Genomic DNA, 18,168 nt, shown 5'->3' on the forward strand with positions numbered 1-18,168 from the left:
TAAGGTGCCTGGTCAGGGTGAGCAGTTTCAGTCAGGGTGCTTCCCCTAACAGTTCTCTTAAAGGAATTCCACCCTTTCTCTGCCCTCATAAACCTTTTGCCTTTGTTATAAGCAAACTCTTTTGAAAGATGATTTTCTCAACTGAGACATTAACATGGTGAATCCAGCTATCTTTTTCCCCCAGTTTAGCCAAGGAAAATGTTGGTGAAATAGCACTCTTCACTGGTTTAGCACTGTTTACTTTTGGAGAGAACTTCCATTGTCATTATCATTTGAATTGTATCTGTCTTTGTACCATTGTCTCTGTAGACACTTTTTTAATTAAAAAGAAGTGTGAGTATCCAGCAATGTCTGAGTTAAGCTGTCTAGATTTTCTGTTTGGTGGTCATAATCCAGTTTGGGGATCTTTCCTAGTTTATCACTTTTTTTATTTTATTTTTTGCCGGTGGTTATAAACAGTTTTATTGATGGGGGGCAGGTTAGTTTATCACTTTTAACCTGCTCACATGAACGTTCTATGTCATGTTTTGCTTGTTAACAGCAACACAACAGGACCTAATAGTAAGTTTTACCTATTACTTTACTTTGGAACTAAACTTGCTCCGACAAGACAAATGCAAACCTTTCCCTATCCTGACAATGACCACTGCCACTGCTGTGCTGACCACATTGTCAAGAACGCTTACACTGGGAGCTGTAAATATTTAAGGGGGCTGCAATGTGGAGATGATTCCAGGCGATCTTCCTCAAGATCACTGAGATTTGGATATTTGCCAAGACCATACAGAGACTTTTTTTTCCCCTAAAACAAATGCCCTAGATGACAGCGCGGCAGCCAGAGAACTCTTAAAATCACCACCATGCTGCAACCATTGTCACATCCTGTTTTTGTCTTTCTGCTCCAGCAGCTGCTGCAGTCGTTCCCAGGCATGTTTCTGCATGCTCAGTGCAGGATGCCACAGCCATTTCCTTATTTTGTGCCGATGTTTTCATTAGGTTGTGGACAATGTGCACACAGGTTCATGAAGGGTTAACACTCAGCTGTGCTGTGGATGTGCCCTTAGTCACAAATATGTTTCCTTTGAAGCAAGGGTGCAGTGTTTCAAAAGACAATTGCTCTAATTCTATGCAGATTTTTCCTGATTGATGATTGAGGAATTTTCAATTGAATTTTTAAATAAGAACAGTATAAGTAGTGAATGTAATCCTTAATTTTTTTTTTTCTTAAAAGGCATTCTGAATTTGAAAAAAATCTTGGGCATTGTGTACATGTCTGATTTACAACCATATGTGTTTTTGAGTCATAAAGCTGTTGTAAAAGTTATATAATGCTTGCAAAAAAAATAGTGTGGTCTCTTTGTGAAGCTAAGTGAAATAAAATATAAAGTTTGTGATACATTAAATCACAAGCATAAATATATACTTTATGGCCAGCTGTTATTTCTAAATGTGCACAGTTTCAAAATAGAAACAGTTATCCAATATGCTGATTAGCAATTTCCCAGATCCAAAAAGCCCTATTGCATTTAAGATGCAAAAGATTAAAATGCCTAAATAGATATAGTTAATAGTTCATCTTCCTAAATGCTTTTACATGTTTTAGGGCTTAGAGTCCCTCCCAACCCCGTGGACTCAAGGGCGGGAGCTCCTTTGATGTGGATCTATGTTTTAAGCACATGCTTTCATTGCAACAGAATTTGCATCTCAGACACCCAGAAAGACATTCTCCACATGAATGGAGGCCATGTGGCCACATGCTACTTCTCACTGGTTGTGCAGGTTCGTGGAGACAGGAAACTGCTTTTATGATCATATCACAAATATTCAACCTTCATTTTGGCTAAAAATCATATCAGTTGCTAATGTTCCATCTCCTAGTGAGTTTACTCCTCCCCTGAATAAAAATTGGTCAAGGAGAACCTGCAAGATTATGTTGACTCTAAAATGCAATTCTCCAGGGAGACCTTATTTGCTCGTCCGTGGAGCATCTCCATCTCTGTAGGTAGAGCAGAATTTTTAAATGCCTTTAGTCCTCTAAGATACATTGGCAATTGGCAGTTCAAAAGTTCATATGATGCCGTATGTCCTAATCATTTTTATCTACATCTAAAACAATACAGGACTGTCAAATAAAATCCTGCATGCAAACAAATGATGGAATGCAGGGGAACCCTCTGCTCTAGCCTTTTCTTCTTTGTCCGACAAGCTAATGCAATAAGGCCAATAATACAAGGTTGTGTACTAGGCCTAAAGCCTGTGACAGATAAAAAAGAAATGTTGGAAACCAATGAAGCTTTTGCACAATTAGATTTTTTTGAGGCTGTGCTGTAAGGATTGCCCAGAGCCTGTTCAGTCCTGATTGATGGTAAAATCATAACTACATCATATTAGCTGTAGAGTTCACTGACAGGTTACTACAGATTAATATTGCCACTGCTGTTCACTTACCATCAAAGCAGGGGAAATATGAATTGAGCTGTTCTTCTAACAAACCCTGCATATTAAAAGGTAAGGTGTCCTACTGAACAATCTCCCCTGTCACTGAGGAAAGACACAAACAATGTCTGTTTGAGAGATATGCAGATACGTTGCAGCATACTAATTAGTTCTGTTAGAAGGGCCCTATCACAGTCAGCTGGCTAACAATGCCTCATGTGAGCTTGTTCCTCCAGAGCTCTTGGCTACAGGACTGCAAACGACACCCTAAAACATGGAGCCGCAAACCCTGGTGATTTAAACGCAGGCTGCCAGGCAAATTGCAGTGACATAAATTTGGCCCATGTGTTTTGCATCATGTGAATACGAAACAGGGAAGCCATGGAGCTGAGTTCTGTTTGCATCAGTCTCGAGGAGGTTTGGTGGACCGTTTTCAGAAATGTTACCCACAGCAAGGTGGGGTTATCTGTCTTTTGCTTTACTCTGAAAATGTTGAAAATGCAAAAATATACATGTGCTGATGATAATGACATCCTAAAATGAAAGCATTTCATCATTTTCCCACTCCAAGCCCCAGGATAAGAAGTCAACTGTCAAGTAAAAACAAGGCTTACTCCACATTGTGTGAAATGGGAGGGTTGGGCCTGCTGGATGATTTGATTAAATAGGAGACTCACCTGCCTGCAGTGCTAACAAGAGCCCTGACCTGGAACCAGGTGGGAGATGGTGCCTTCGGCCCCTCAGTCAAGTTGCTTGTTCTCTGGTAATTCTGAATGTTGTAGCTGCAGAGTGAAGGGTGTGAACTAGGTCACTGCCAAGGTCCCTTTAGTTCCTTTATCCCATTCTGCAAGCCCCAGTGTCTTCTATCCTGGGCCGTGTTTCCTCGTGGGTGGCCCTTGGACTTTGGCATCAACCTCTCCAAAGAGCTGCTTAAAGATGCTGAGTCCAGGTGCCATGCATGTGGTTGGGTGCACAGTGAAGTTTAAGCACTGCTGTCATGAGAGATGTCAGTGACTTGGCTGAAGTCACTGTGGACCTTCTTTTGTTTTGTAGAGAATATGCAAAGAGCTGGAGAGGCAGCCAGAGACTGGGGAAGAAGATAATAATAGCTTTTCATTTTTAAAGACAAAATGGTGGTGATCTTGACCACCATAAACTATAAGCCTCATCAACAATGTTAATGGACGGATGACAGACTGGGAGAAGATATTTGCAATGCTTAAAACTGACTCTACTAATACCTAGAATATACAGAGTGCTCAATCACGTCCAACTCTTTGCAACCCTATGGACTATAACCCACCACACTCCTCATCCATGGGATTCTCCAGGCTAGAATACTGGAGTGGGTTGCCATGCCCTCCTCCAGGGGAACTTTCTGACCCAGGAATTGAACCTGTGTCCCTTACATTGGACATAGGTACACGGGACCTGTTGTCACCTACACCTTGCTTAATCTCACTAAGATTGTCAGATCACTACAGTCATTTACTCTTCACCCAGCAACCAAACAGAGCTCCCATCACCCCATATGTTTGTAAAACCCTGGCATTTTCCAGCTTTCTCATTTCAACAGTCTGATGTGTCATTCTGATGTCTCCTGCATTGGCAGGCAGGTTCTTTATCACTAGCACCACTGGGAAGCCCAGAATACACAGAAGTCACCTGAAAATTGACCAGAAAAACACAGGAAAACCCAGAGACAAATGCACAAAGGGTATGAAGAATCCATTCACCAGAGAGGAAGCTCAAATGAGGAGCTGGCATCAGCAGGGGTACCCAGTGTCACTAGCAATCAGACAACAAGGACCACTGAAGGCATCAGAATGTTGAAATGAGGAAAATGCCAGGTGTTTGCAAACACATGGGGTGATGGGAGCTCTATTTGCTTGCTGGGTGAAGAGTAGATGACTGTAGTGATCTGACAATCTTAGTGAGATTAAGCAAGGTGTAGGTGACGACAGGTCCCATGTACCCAGGATAGCAGGTCGTGTAATCCATGCCCCTTTTCCACATCCCAAAATACTTGTTTAAGGAAAGACGATAAATTGTATAGTTGCCCTGCTTCTGCAAGCCCACTGCTGAAGACGTATCCCAGAGAAATTTTCAGAAAGGCACCATGTACAAGGATGTCGTTTCAGCATTGTTTGTGGTGACTGAGAGTTGGAATTAACATGGAGGCCCTTCACTAGGGTGGTGAATAAGTAAGCTAGGTGCTTACATTCTGTGGAATACTGTGTAGCAAGTAGAGGCAATATTTTAGATGTCTATGCTACTGTGGATGGTAACTGCAACCATGGAATTAAAAGACAGTTGCTCTTTGGAAGAAAAGTTATGACAAACCTAGACAGTGTATTAAAAAGCAGAGATAGCACTTTGCCGACAAAGGTTCATATAGAGCTATGGTTTTTCTAGTAGTCAAGTATGGATGTGAGAATTGGACCACATAGAAGGCTGGGTGGTGAAGAATTGATGCCTTCAAATTGTGGTGTTGGAGAAAACTCTTGAGAGTCCCTGCGACAGCAAGGATATTAAACCAGTCAATCCTAAAGGAAATCAACCCTGAATATTCATTGGAAGGACTGTGCTGAAGCTGAAGCTCCTATACTTTAGCCACTTGATGTGAAGAGCCAACTCCCTGGGAAAAAACCATGATGCTGGGAAAGACTGAAGGCGGGAGGAGAAGGAGGTTTCAGAGGATGAGATGGTTGGATGGCATCTCTGACTCAATGGACATGTGTTTGAACAAATTCTGGGAGACAGTGAAGGACAGGGAAGCCTGCTGCACTGCAGTCGTTGGGTTGCAAAGAGTTAGACAAGACTGAGCCACTGAACAATGACAAATGGCTATGCACTGTGAATAAATTTTCTTATTTTTATTACTTTTGAAAATTTTATTGAAGAATAGTTCCTTTACAATGTTCTGTTAGTTTCTTCTGTACAGCAAAGTGAATCAGCTATACATATACATATATCCCCTCTTTTTTGAATTCCTTCCTATTTAGGTCACTACAAAGCACTGAGTAGAGTTCCTTGTGCTATGCAGTAGGTTCTCATTAGTGGAAACATTTTAAAAGCAAAATTGTGAAAAAGTAAAGAGAAGCAAGATTTAAAGCATAATGTCTTTTATCCAAATTTTAAAAATTAATTCAAATTTGCTAAATACAGTGTAACACTAGACATACAAACATATATGCAAGATGACAACATGAGAATGCCTAAGTGGGGGTGAGGAAAGGTGATGTGGACTCTGGGGAAAGGAGGAGAAAATAATGAAATAAGAGAAGCATCCTACTGGAATGATGAGATGGTGTGCTGTCAAAGGAAGTGTGGAATTATTGCGGACCTCTGCTCCTGAGGTCAAAAATGAAAGATAAAGAGTGACTATAATTTTAGTTTGTCTCTGAGAATGTAATGGAAATATTTGCCTTCAAATAAGGTATGATTTTTAGCAGGAAGCCATAGTTTATAGATGAGAAGGCATTTGTGTCTGTCCCATACAACCTATTCACCAGGAAGATGGAAACTTTGGTCCAGACGTTTCTATTTTTTGGTCTAACAGACAGTACAGACCCTGGGATTGTTATCAGTGAGTGACTCAGATTTCATAGTAAATGGTATTTGTAAGTTACATACTTGTAACTCTCCTCTAGAACTTTCAATAGCTTCCTATTTCCTGTAATGTAAAGTCAGAACTCCTGAACTTGGCAATAAAGGCTGTCTACCATCTACCATCAAACCACCTTTCCCCATTTTATTTCCTAATTTCTCTTCATTGATCCTTTACTCTCTGGAAACAGTCCTTCGGCTCCTGACATTGTTCACATCACGTGTCCTGCGCTGCACGCCCTCTATTCCTCTTCTGTCTAAATCTTTATCCACTTTCAGGACTCGTTTGAAGTATAGCTCTTCTGTGGAGCTTTTCTTTACCGTCTCAGGCCCAAGTGACCTTGGCTTTCTCCTTCATGCAGTGTTATAGTGCCTGCTGCTTGGAATCCAAATTATCTTTTCATACCTGTGTTTTCTCTGCTGGGACATTGTTAAATACTCTCAACTCCAGCTTACAAATGATCTTAAGCTTTTTATAGTTCAGTCAGTTCAGTTGCTCAGTCGTGTCTGACTCTTTGCAACCCCATGGATTGCAGCACGCCAGGCCTCCCTGTCCATCACCAACTCCTGGAGTTTACTCAAACCCATGTCTATTGAGTTGATCAAGTATCATCAAATAAACATTGATCGACGCCCTGTTTGGATACTGAGGAAGGATACAGTTATCCCTGGGATACACTTCTTCACTTTGAAGGAGCTGATAGTCTGGTAGGGAGGCATGTCAATCACCAGAGAGAATTAGGAAGTGAAGGCTGTCAGGAGGTATGTTAGGGGATGCGCTGGGGTTGGGAACAATGATGTAGGGAGGCTGGGTGTGAATCGCAGCCTCCCATTTCATATTGGGCCTTAGCCTCCTGTGTATTCTGCCTTCCATCCAGGACTGGCACGTTAGGTCAGGGCACAGGAAAGTTAAATAAAAGATTTTCAGGAAGGTCTGCTGTTGAACTGGATTATAGGACCATGAAGCAATCCTTACTACAGAGCCAATGTTCCTCTTCTGTCTGGTGTATTCTGCTGCTGCTGCTAAGTCGCTTCAGTCGGTGTATTCTGGGGTAAAATAATTATTTAATGAATCTGAACTTTGCACAGGGAAATGTTAACCAATAACTGAAATCAGGGAGTGGAGTCTTTAGCTAGCTTGGGACCACAGCCCCATTTCTTATGTCAGACAAATTTGCCACTGGGTTGTATGGCTACATGAGAAGGGGCAGGCATTGAATATTAGACCTGCTGAAGGATAAGTGAGCTAAACAGTAAAGATATTTAATGATCTCACAGATAAAGATGTTCGGGCTAGATGGTCTCACAGATGATTTAGAGGCTTAACTATATCACGGAGGACTGGACTCTTCCATTTCTACCTGCACTGAGGGTCCAGGGTCATACATTTCAATCTACCTTACTCAGTTTGTTTTCTTTTCATAATCTTGGACATCATAGGCCCACCACAGCTCAGATGCCACAGCTTCACAGAGCTGTGCTCAAAGGCAGGGTATAAGCAAGCTTCTCTCAATATCCCTCCATGTCTGTCAGAGAAGGATCTGTTTCCCAGAAGCTCCAGCAGACTCACCCTTATTGCTCTTTGACCAGAAAGAGGCCACATGGCCAGGAATAGCAGCAGAGTTGTATCCAGCTGGTTTAGCACTGGTATTGGAGGCAGGCTTTGCTAGCATGGAAGAAAGAGGAGGGATTGGTGGTAGAGTAGACAATCAAAAAGGTTTTCCACAGACCACACATGTATAGGGTATCCAGGAAATTCTAAATCTTTTCTGCAACTTTCATGTTTCTACATTATGAAATAAAATCATGTTCATGAGGAGCAGATTCTCATGACTATCACACTTGGATTTAAGCCTCCTTTCTTTGCTGGATGATGGGGAACTTTTCTTTCAATTAATTAATTCATTCATTTATTTGCCCAACTAATTCATCATATGTTTATTGATCATTCTGGTAGCTCAGCTGGTAAAGAATCTGCCTGCAATTCAGGAGACCCCAGTTTGATTCTGGGTCCAGCAGATCCCCTGGAGAAGGGATAGGCTACCCACTCAAGTATTCTTGGGCTTCCTTGGTGGCTCAGATGGTGAAGAATCTTCCCACAGGTGGGAGACCTGGGTTCAGTCCCTGGGTTGGGAAGAGTCCCTGGAGAGGTGAATGGCTACCCATTCCAGTATTCTGGCTTGGAGAATTCCATGAACAGAGGAGCCTGGCAAGCTATAGTCCACAGTGTCATGAAGAGTCGGACACGACTGAGCAACTTTCACTTCACTTTACTTCAGGAGATATTCTTAGATTTTATGCCACGGACTCTTTTGGCAGTCAGATGAAACCTACAGATGTCTTCGCAGAATGAAGTTTGAAAAAGCACTTAAAATACACAGAATTATAAAAGAAACCAATTTAATTGAAATGCAGTTAATCTTTGCATGCCGTGAATAGATTCTATGCCAGGTTGTTGTTGTTCAGTTGCTCAGTCATGTCTGACTCTTTGCAACCCCACCGACTGCAGCACACCAGGCTTCCCTGTCCTTCACTGTCTCCCAGAGTTTGCTCAGACTCATGTCCATTGAGTCAGTGATGCCATCCAACCATCTCATCCTCTGTTGCCCCCTTCTCCTCCTACCCTCAATCTTCCCTAGCATCAGGGTCTTTTCCAGTGAATCGGCTCTTCACATCAGGTGGCCAAAGTATCAGAGCTTCAGCATCAGTCCTTCCAATGAGCATTCAGGGTTGATTTCCTTTAGGATTGACTGGTTTGGTCTCCTTGCTGTCCAAGGGACTCTCAAGAGTCTTCTCCAGCACCACAGTTCAAAAGCATCATTTCTTTGGCATTCAGCCTTCTTTATGGTCCAGCTCTCACATCCATACATGACTACGGGAAAAACAATAGCTTTGACTATATGGACCTTTGTTGGAAAAGTGATGTCTCTGCTTTTTAACACACTATCTAGGTTTGTCATGGGCTTCCCTGGTGGCTCAGATGGTAAAGAATCTGTCTGCAGTACGGGAGACTAGGGTTCGATCCCTGGGTTAAGAAAATCCCTTGAAAGAGGGCATGGCAACCTACTCCAGTATTCTTGCCTGGAGAATCTCCATGGACAGAGGTGCCTGGCAGGCTACAGTGCATGGGGTTGCAAAGAGTCAGATATGACTGAGTGATTAAGCACAGGTTTGTCATAGCTTTTCTTCCAAGGAGCAAGCCTTTTTAAATTTCTTGGCTGCAGTCACCACTCACAGTTACTTTGAAGCCCAGGAGGAAAAAATCTGCCACAGATCCTATGCTGGATACTAGGACATAAAATAACAGGAATGAAGGGAACATCGGGCTCCTAGAGCTTAGAGCCTGGTGGAAGTGACAACAAAGCAAAAGGCAATTGAAAACTCGGATAGGAGGTGTATAGCGCACTGTGAGAGAAGACATGAAAGGACCCAGTTCAATCTGGGATGGGGTTGGAGGAAAAGAGAAATATTCCTGGGTATTTTAGAGGAGATTCAAAGGAACTCAAAGTGGTAGTGGGAAGATAATTGCAGTGAGAAAGTGAAGTGAAAGAAGCATAGATGAGAGATCCCATGGAGGCTCTGGAGAATAGTTATTAATTCAGTTTTTCTGGAAGATAGGAGTTAAAGGGAGTAGACGGTTCTTGGAAACTGGGCAGAGATGAGCTCATGACAAAACACTCCTGATAGAGTCTGATGCTGTGTGTGCTGAATGAGTTTATTGTATGAAGCAGCTTTGACCAGCAAAGGCATGTGGCCAGACTTCAGTGACCCTGTGTTGTGTTTTTGCTCACTGTGAAGTCTGCAGTACTCAGGATAGTGCTGCATCACATGATGGTTAAATGAAGGGAATGTTAGCCCTGTGGGCTTCTAATTTCTTGTCCTTCATGTTACATTATATTTGATGAGGACTTCCAGCTGCATAAGAGAACATGCTCAGTCAGCTCCTAAAACAAAGTCTTCTATAGCTTCTGTAGAGGGTGTAGTCTCATCCCCCTCTACCACCATGTTCCTGGCTAAATGTGGCTGCCCTATCCTTCCTTCTACTGCTAAAAAAGTCAAATTCTTGGGTGTATCTGTGGGGATTAAGACCTAGAGGTGTGGATGGAGCTAGTGAGGGCTATCCTAGGACCAAGTTGGGGACTGAGTGTCAGCACTTGCCCTTACCTAGCCCAATTGCATAGATTGAGAGCTTTCACCTCCCTGTCACCCAGGCTCCACAGCACCATCCATCAGCTGCTCCTTTGGACAAGCCTTTGTTCCTCTTGTTTCCTAAAGGGTACCAGAGCCATGTTCCAAACTTCTAGGATTTCACTGGTCTCTGCTACCAACAACATGGGTTTGTGTCTGTAAGTCACCTGGTCATGTCTGACTCTATGCAACCCCATGGACTGTAGCCTGCCAGGCTCCTCTGTCCGTGGAATTTTCCAGGCAAGAATACTGGAGTGGGTTACCATTCCCTTCCTGGGGCATCTTCCCAACCCAGGGATTGAACCTGGGTCTCTTGAATTGCAGGCAGACTCTTCACCGTCTGAGTCACCAGGGAAGCCTGCTACCAACTGTCCTCACCAACAAATCCAAGAATTCATAATAAAGTGACTTGTGATGTAGTTTCACAATATCATACATCTGTTTTTCAAAGTTCAGGGAATTAAATAGGAATGAGTAGAGCACCAAATGAAAAGCAGGGGCCCTGAATATTCCTTGAGAAGAGGTAATGATTAGCTGGAAGGGAGCTCGAACCATGGCTAATACAAGCCTTTCTTTTCACAGAGGCCCAGTTTATGGTTGAAATGAGAGAGAGAGAGCTGAACTTGACAGTGTCAACTGTGTCCCTGACTAGGGCTACAGGAGAGAAGTTCTCAGACCTTAGCATCCTCATCTCTCAGATGAGTGGTTTGGAGTATATCTTTGAAAGTCCCGGTTAGGCATAAATTCTGTGGTTTTGAATCATACCAAGATCTTTTCCTGCACGTAAGTTTAATTCTGACTAAGAATGTAGCCTCATTTATTTCTAAGAGGGATTGACATATAGCTGAAATTGTTAAATTGTTCCACTTTTTGTCATATGGACACTCTTTTTTTTTAATGATTACCCTATGATTCATGAGTCAATTTGCACACAAATCTCAGATGATGTGAGTGAATTATTCACATTTCATAATAGAAACATAGTAGCTTTTCATTTCCCATGTCAGTAAAATATCTCCTGGATTCTATGTTTGCATTAAAAAAAAAAAAACCTAGTGCACATGCACACGTTCTCTGTTTTGGAGTGTGCTTCTGAAGTTTGCACTATGAGAAAAGTGTCCGAGAGAAATGAATTTAACTGGGTAAAATTCACATAATCTGACATTCTCTGTTCCAGGAGGTAAGAAATGGCATTCTGAATGAGGGTAAGATTCTGATGTCCGTAGCCTCTTGTTTAGTTTTATTGGCACCTGATCTCATCAGTTAATGTCAAGGTGCCTTGCCTTCATGAGTAAAATGAGAGATAACCTATCTGACAACCAGGTAAGTAGGAATAAAGCTCTCAAAACACTGAAGACCTCTATAGGATGATTTGAAGAGAAAAAGATGATAATCCACTTGGATTTTTCTTTGATAACATGGTGGATTGTCCTGGTGACATAATTTATAAGCCCTTTTCTTTGTTCACAAAGCTTCCTCAGGATCTGAGATTGTGTTTCCCTAGGACCATACTTATTTTTGACACCTATCAGGCACTGACCGTGACCTAGATTTTGAACACAAGATCAAGAAGGCCAAATTTGACCACCAAAGTTCTCCTGCTTCATTTTTCTTCTGACAAATGCCACAGCATGTCACAAAACTTCTACAAAGAGAGACATCAAAGTGTCTTTAAAGCAAAATGACATTTTGAAAACTTTGTCAAAGAACTCTTGCAGATGAACACTGAAACAAGCAAGGTGAACTGTTCTTCTGTAGAACAGATTATAAAATATCAATGGGAAAATGTATACAGTGTATTGTAACTATACAAGAAGGGATTGTATAGTCAGGCACATAAGTATGGGTTTCCAAACTATAAAGATCATTGAGTAAAGCAGTACAAAAATTCTATAAATTGCTCATTAAGTTTTTGACTGTAGAAATTGCCTTTGCCTGGAGTGAAAAGCCCAGCTGTCTTACAATAGGGTCTTTTGCCTCCTAGCAACACAATGTGTGCCTTAAAGAGCTAGTCTGTTTTCAAGGGCTACATGTCTTGGTTGTCTGTGGTTTTAGTAAAACATTTTCTGGAGTTGTTAATTCTTGTTGCACAGCATTTATTTCTTTTGTTGTTAATTTATCTAAAAATTTGACCTGGTATTAAATTCTTATGGTTTTAATTTTTGATGCATTACATTTAATTGGAGCATAGGACTTCCATTCTGAGGTTTTGGTATTAAAAAAATCATTGGTCTTTAAACTGAAAGGTTTGATGGAATATTAAATTTGATGAATCATAGCAAGTGTCTGTATTTGTTAGCTTTTATGGACCACATTAAAGCTTTCATTAATAAAGTCACACTACACTGCTTTGAATAGGTCCTAAAAGGTTAACGACTTGATGCAGGCTGGTGTTCTTAAGCTCTACTGTTTGAGGGTGGCATGTGTGGAACTTGGCTCACTTTGAAATTGGAATATTAAAGAGAGATTATATTTTCTATCTCAAAGTCCAGGAATTTCTTGGTCCTCTTTCTCTTTTTTTCTTCTTCTCTTTAAGCATCACCCAAAATCTTACTCAGGTGGATATGGGTTGAAGCCCGTGATTTGTTAGCTGTAGGATGACCCTCTAGGGGTCATGACATCACAGGAGAATGTCACCCTCCCTCCTGGCTGCGCCTCCAGTGACCTTCAAGCAGGGACAAGCTGACTCTGTTATGAATCACCCATTTTGAAATAAGACTTGATATTTGAGACGTGCATTGCTAACTGTTTGATGTTGTCCCTTGAAGATTCTGTTTTGGAAGACAAGATGTAGAGATATTTGGAATTCCCAAACAAGAATAACTTTTACATGTACCTATTACAAAATCGTGTATCCAGAGGATACTAGGTATGTATTTGTTGACTGACTGAACAACCCCCAGGTTCATCAGAGACCCGCATTCTTCTCTTCTGTGACTAGGAACACTTGGAAGAATTATTGCATTTGAACTGTTTCCCCCAGAGAATTCCTGAGTCGCACTTTTGTTTTATGTAACAGAAATAGAATCTGATTAAACTAGATGGAAATTGTGCAGTTGCTTATAAATATTGCCAGTTTGTGCAATTCCTTAATATTAAGTAAAGGCTCAGCAGACACTTCATGAAAATCCATGACGTCTGTGTCTTTCTCAGAAGAAACTTTCTTGCCAAAGTCATGTGTGAGGGTAAATTTTTCTGAAGAGCAGAAGTGCAGTGACTTGATTCTGCTGGGAACTGTTAGTAAAATAAGTGACTCAAATTGGTTTTATGTGGGAGACAAATCAAAGGATTTCCATGAGGTTGCAGGACTGACCTGCACTAGTTTAACCATTTCCTGAGCAACCAGAATCTGCTTGATTGGGTGGGTGATAGTTCCCCTGTTAGTCATTGTACAGAGGAAGATAATGGTTCATATAAAGGAGGCCACCAAGGCTTATATGGATGCAATTGTTTCTAGGCTGAAACAACTTTGTATCTGTTTATTATTGTCAGTATCTTGTTATATTGTTCTTTCAGAATCAATAAAAGTTAAACTCCCTCTATGGTTTTACTACTAAACTCTCCTGGAAGGATGTATAGTCCTGAAAGTCAAGAAAGCCAGAGCAAGGAAGGAGGCAGAACTAATGATGTGTTAGAGTTAAATCCACTTTGCTTAACCTCTCTCTGAGCAGAACTTGCTTTATTAATGTAACGCATATGGAAAGATTCTCATTTTGTTGCTGCTGTTTTTTTTTAAATTTTTTATTGGAGGCTAATTATTTTACAATATTATATTGATTGGTTTTGCCATACATTGACATGAATCCGCCCCGGGTGTACATGAGTTCCCCCTCCTGAACCCCCCTCCCACCTCCCTCCTCCCCTTATCCTCCCTCTGGGTCATCCCCATGCACCAGCCCCGATCACCCTGTATCATGCGTTGAACCTGGACTGGTGATTTGTTTCACATATGATAATATACATGTTTCAATGCTATTCTCCCAAATCATCCCACCCTCGCCCTCTCCCACAGAGTCCAAAAGACTGTTCTATACACCCGTGTCCCTTTTGCTGTCTTGTATACAGGGTTATTGGAGAAGGAAATGGCAACCCACTCCAATGTTCTTGCCTGGAGAATCCCAGGGACGGGCGAGCTTGGTGGGCTGCTGTCTATGGGGTCGCACAGTCGGACACGACTAAAGTGACTTGGCAGCAGCAGCATACAAGGTTATTATTACCATCTTTCTAAATTCCATATATATGCGTTAGTATCCTGTATTGGAATTTTTCTTTCTGGCTTACTTCACTCTGTATGATAGGCTCCAGTTTCATCCACCTCATTAGCACTGAATCAAATGCATTCTTTTTAATGGCTGAGTAATACTCCATTGTGTATATGTACCAAAGCTTTCTTATCCATTCGTCTGCAGATGGACATCTACGTTGCTTCCATGTCCTCGCTACTATAAACAGTGCTGCGATGAACATTGGAGCACATGTGTCTCTTTCAATTCTGGTTTCCTCGGTCTGTCTGCCCAGGAGTGAGATTGCTGGGTCATATGGCAGTTCTATTTCCAGTTTTTTAAGGAATCTCCACACTGTTCTCCATAGTAGCTGTACTAGTTTGCATTCCCACCAACAGTGTAAGAGGGCTCCCTTTTCTCTACACTCTCTTCAGCATTTATTGAATGTAGACTTTTGGATAGCAGCCATTCTGACTGGTGTGAAATGGTATCTCATTGTGGGTTTGATTTGCATTTCTCTGATTATGAGGGATATTGAGCATTTTTTCATGTGTTTGTTAGCCATCTTTATGTCTTCTTTGGAGAAATGTCTGTTTAGTTCTTTGGCCCATTTTTTGATTAGGTCATTTAGTTTTCTGGAATTGAGCTGCAGGAGCTGCTTGTATATTTTGGAGATTAATCCTTTATCAGTTGTTTCATTTGCTATTATTTTCTCCCATTCTGAAGGCTGTCTTTTCACCTTGCTTATAGTTTCCTTTGCTGTGCAGAAGCTTTTAATTTTAATTAGGTCCCATTTGTTTATTTTTGCTTTTATTTCCAATATTCTGGGAGATGGGTCATGGAGGATCCTGCTGTGATTTATGTCAGAGAGTGTTTTGCCTATGTTCTCCTCTAGGAGTTTTATAGTTTCTGGTCTTACATTTAGATCTTTAATCCATTTTGAGTTTATTTTGGTGTATGGTGTTAGGAAGTGTTCTAGTTTCATTCTTTTACAAGTGGCTGACCAGTTTTCCCGGCATCACTTGTTAAAGAGACTCTTTTCTCCATTTTATATTCTTGCATCCTTTGTCAAAGATAAGGTGTCCATAGGTGCGTGGATTTATCTCTGGGCTTTCTATTTTGTTCCATTGATCTATATTTCTGTCTTTATGCCAGTACCATACTGTCTTGATGACTGTGGCTTTGTAGTAGAGCCTGAAGTCCAGCAGGTTGATTCCCCCAGTTACATTCTTCTTCCTCAAGATTGCTTTGGCTATTCGAGGTTTTTGGTATTTCCATACAAATTGTGAGATTTTTTGTTCTAGCTCTGTGAAAAATATCGTTAGTAGCTTGATAGGGATTGCATTGAATGTATACATTACTTTGGGTAGTATACTCATTTTGACAATATTTATTCTTCCAATCCATGAACACAGTATATTTCTCCATCTATTAGTATCCTCTTTGATTACTTTCACCAGTGTTTTATAGTTTTCTATGTACAGGTCTTTTGTTTCTTTAGGTAGATATATTCCTAAGTATTTTATTCTTTTCATTGCAACAGTGAATGGAATAGTTTCCTTAATTTTTCTTTCTATTTTCTCATTATTAGTGTATAGGAATGCAAGGGATTTCTGTGTGTTGATTTTATATCCTGCAACTTTACTGTATTCATTGATTAGCTCTACTAGTTTTTTGGTAGAGTCTTTAGGGTTTTCTGTGTAGAGGATCATGTCATCAGCGAACAGTGAAAGTTTTATTTCTTCTTTTCCAATTTGTATTCCTTTTATGTCTTTTTCTGCTCTGATTGCTGTGGCCAAAACTTCCAGAACTATGTTGAATAGTAGTGGTGAGAGTGGGCACCCTTGTCTTGTTCCTGACTTTAGGGGAAATGCTTTCAGTTTTTCACCATTGAGGATAATGTTTGCTGTGGGTTTGTCATATATAGCTTTTATTATGTTGAGGTATGTTCCTTCTATTCCCACCTTCTGGAAGGTTTTTATCCTAAATGGATGTTGAATTTTGTTGAAGGCTTTCTCTGCATCTATTGAGATAATCATATGATTTTTATTTTTCAGTTTGTTAATGTGGTATATTACATTGATTGATTTGCAGATATTGAAGATATTGAAGAATCCTTGCATCCCTGGGATAAAGCCCACTTGGTCATGATGTATGATTTTCTTAATGTGTTGTTGGATTCTGATTGCTAAAATTTTGTTAAGGATTTTTGCATCTATGTTCATCAGTGATATTGGCCTATAGTTTTCTTTTTTTTGTGGGATCTTTACCAGGTTTTGGGATTAGGGTGATGGTGGCCTCATAGAATGAGTTTGGAAGTTTCCCTTCCTGAGAAATTTTCTGGAAGAGTTTGAGTAGAATAGGTGTTAGCTCTTCTCTAAATTTTTTGAAGAATTCAGCTGTGAAGCCGTCTGGACCTGGGCTTTTGTTTGCTGGAAGATTTTTGATTACAGCTTCTATTTCCTTGCTTGTGATGGGTCTATTAAGATTTTCTATTTCTTCCTGGTTCAGTTTTGGAAAGTTGTACTTTTCTAAGAATTTGTCCATTTCTTCCAAATTGTCCATTTTATTGCCATATGATTGCTGATAGTAATCTCTAATGATCCTTTGTATTTCTGTGTTGTCGGTTGTGATCTCTCCATTTTCATTTCTAATTTTATTGATTTGGTTCTTCTCCCTTTGTTTCTTGATGAGTCTGGCTAGTGGTCTGTCAATTTTATTTACCCTCTCAAAGAACCAGCTTTTGGCTTTGCTGATTTTTGCTATGGTCTCTTTTGTTTCTTTTGCATTTATTTCTGCCCTAATTTTTACAATTTCTTTCCTTCTACTAACCCTGGGGTTCTTCATTTCTTCCTTTTCTAGTTACTGTAGGTGTAGAGTTAGGTTATTTTGTTGACTTTTTTCTTATTTCTTGAGGTGTGCCTGTATTGCTATGAACCTTCCCCTTAGCACTTCTTTTACAGTGTCCCAGAGGTTTTGGGTTGTCATGTTTTCATTTTCATTCATTTCTATGCATATTTTAATTTCTCTTTTGATTTCTTCTATGATTTGTTCGTTATTCAGCAGCGTGTTGTTCAGCCTCCATATGTTGGCATTTTTAATAGTTTTTCTCCTGTAATTGAGATCTAATCTTACTGCATTGTGGTCAGAAAAGATGCTTGGAATGATTTCAATTTTTTTGAATTTACTAAGGCTAGATTTATGGCCCAGGATGTGATCTATCCTGGAAAATGTTCCGTGTGCACTTGAGAAAAAGGTGAAATTCATTGTTTTGGGGTGAAATGTCCTATAGAGATCTATTAGGTCTAACTGGTCTTTTGTATCATTTAAAGTTTGTGTTTCCTTGTTAATTTTCTGTTTAGTTGATCTGTGTGAGTGGGGTATTAAAGTCTCCCACTATTATTGCATTGTTGTTAATTTCCCCTTTCATACTTGTTAGTAATTGTCTTACATATTGCTGTGCTCCTATGTTGGGTGCATAAATATTTATAATTGTTATATCTTCTTCTTGGATTGATCCTTTGATCATTATGTAGTTTCTTTCTTTGTCTCTTTTCACAGCCTTTGTTTTAAAATCTATTTTATCTGATATGAGTATTGCTACTCCTGCTTTCTTTTGGTCTCTGCATGGAATATCTTTTTCTAGCCCTTCACTTTCAGTCTGTATGTGTCCCTCGTTTTGAGGTGGGTTTCTTGTAGACAACCTATATGG

The sequence above is a fragment of the Moschus berezovskii genome, chromosome 2, assembly GCF_049115385.1.
Source record: "Moschus berezovskii isolate FMDL1 chromosome 2, NW_MosBer_1.0, whole genome shotgun sequence".
Taxonomy (NCBI): Eukaryota; Metazoa; Chordata; class Mammalia; order Artiodactyla; family Moschidae; genus Moschus; species Moschus berezovskii.